Raw genomic sequence first — 2,620 nt, 5'->3', positions numbered from 1 at the left:
TGGCGCCACTAGGGCGGAGTTCGATTAGCAGAAAGTTTGGTATTCGCAAAGTAGACTTGTCTGGTAACTGGCGCCAGATACTACTATAATGACGTTCAAAGAGAAATGAAAAAAATAAAGAGGTTGGCAACTGCTTGCTGTTTAATACTTAACAATTTCTGTTTGATTCTGATTGAAAGATTAAATTTGTTCCAGTTCATATTCAGTGTTAGAATAGTTTACATTTACCTTAGCTAAGAAACTTGCCTCATGGTTAAACCAGCATGAAAACTTTGTTTAATCTTTATCTTAATCTATCATGTGAATTATATACTTACTTTAGTTTTAAAATTTTACAATATAGATCTTTATAAAATATACGATTATTCCTATCTAACTCAGAATATCATTTTAAAGTTTTGCTTAGTATATTTTACTAGTTTAATTTCATTTCATTTAGATTTAATTTAACATCATAAGTATTTTTAACAGTTGACGAACCCATACTCAAGGCGTAGCTGTATGTAAGGAAGACTTAGCAAAGTTTGTCATATGATATTTGGTTCTGGGCTAGCGGCTGCACTTCAGTTACATAACCAAATGGAGACGGAGTCACTTAGTAGTTTATCGAAGCCAACAAATATGATTGTTAGTTTTTCGTAAAATAGTGTACATATTATTCTTAATTACTGACTATCAGGCACTTTCTATCACATGAGTCACGAAAATATATAGTTGATGTGAGCTTTCTGTACATAGCGGTGGTATTCTGAAGTGAAGTGATATCATTAAGTATGAATAATAAGCGCAATAACAGGAGATCTGACACAAAATATATACAAAAATTGAAACTTAGTTTTTGAGCTGACTGAGTTGAAGAAAGCGAATCTGAACACAATGTTTAAGATAATGGAAAGCAATCTTGCAACCTTTTGTTGTACACAAACTAATACAGGTGTCTAGTACACAGTATGCTGAACAGCACTGTTTTCTGAAGAAGCTCTGAAAAAAAAAGACCAAGACAACTAACCAATTCTCCCAGAGTGCATCTACCACCAACGTCACTTGACCATCCCTTAAGCAAAAAATAGACTCTCCTAGTTTATATAACTTAAACATATACTACACTACGTAGTTCACTAGTGATATCTTTCGTGGGAGTGTTGGAGACTTAAAAATAGAATAGGCTTATTTGTAGTTTAATTAGATACATATAACAAACTTATATGCTTTCACATTTGATGCATTTTTGTTAGAAATGCGTATCAAGATTTTAACAATATTTATTTATCGTATTTAATGTTACGTTGCTTCATTCACAATTTTTTTTTTTTTGCTTATTACGCATAGTTTGTTAATCAAAGGGTAAATCATACTTAAAATTTGGCGATTAGTTGTTTTTAAGATAATAAGTCGAAAACGTTTATTTACAGACCTCAGCATCATAAGAATTTAAAATGTAATCCCATACTACATCTGTATTATTTGCGTTTATTCAATGGTTTATGAATTTTTCAGTTTCTGATTTAGACTTTGCTTGATTTAATTAATGAAAATACAAAAAAGCTTGCATATGCATAAATTAAGGACAATTTCTCAAGTACTCTTTAAAGTGAAGGAAATGGGTTATTTAAACTATAGCTTTGGTTACAGATCTCATTTTTTCAATAACCTTAATTCCTCATTTTAGGAGACCTCAACTTAAAAGGATTTAATTGTGACAAAATATTTTCTTGGGAATTTGAAATATGATTGTTGACTGACATTGTATAAATATAGCCTTATATTAAGCATATTACTGGTCGGAAAACATAGTTTAAAAAGGAAATAGTTAAACAAAGTCTAGATTAGTGAACAAACTATTAGGTTTTTCTATTCACATTGAAAACTTTTCTGTGAAAAAAACACACATTATTTAAGTTACTATGATATTCTTTTATTTAAATACTAGCCTTCACTGAAATCAAAGTTAGTTTTTATCGCATGATGACCACTGCTATGCACACTGGATATCATTTAAAGTAACAACAGAAATATATAATAAAAGATCAGATTCTGTTTAATAGTAAATATATGCATATATGTTTATGTGTGTGTGTGTGTGAAACATATTATGCGAAATAAATAGTTTATTAAGAAGACTTATCTTAACCAATTAATACTTCTATCTCATCGATGATCAGAACTGTTTATGCAGAAATCAGTGGAAATTAAAGCACTGCGCTACCAAAGTTGAGATGCGTTGAAAATATATTCAGTTTAAATTCAGTACATTATTTTTATCCTTTTCTTCTTTTAATTTACTGGAGTTTTTAACAGATACCAGAGGTGTTTAATCTACGGCCGGCGAAAATGCTGTTGTAATAAGGAACACTCCAGACTTCTATCATGAAGACCAAGGATCAAATTCTGGTCACTACCATAAAAAAAGTCCTTTTCAGGAATTTCCTGAAGTCTGATGACGGCAGCATACTAGCATTCGAAAGTAGGATGAAAAGTAGTTAATAATTAGTTGTATAAAAAGTTAGTAATTAATATTAGACTTAAGTAATTGTATCGACTGCTAACCATGACAACAAGGAAACAGAAGTTCTTCAAATACCTATAGATTGATAGGATTCTTTTTAGTGAGTGTAAAACA

The sequence above is a fragment of the Limulus polyphemus genome, unplaced genomic scaffold, assembly GCF_000517525.1.
Source record: "Limulus polyphemus unplaced genomic scaffold, Limulus_polyphemus-2.1.2 Scaffold2000, whole genome shotgun sequence".
NCBI lineage: Eukaryota > Metazoa > Arthropoda > Merostomata > Xiphosura > Limulidae > Limulus > Limulus polyphemus.
The sequence above is the reverse complement of the archived record's forward strand: the minus strand, read 5'-3'. Positions refer to the sequence as shown.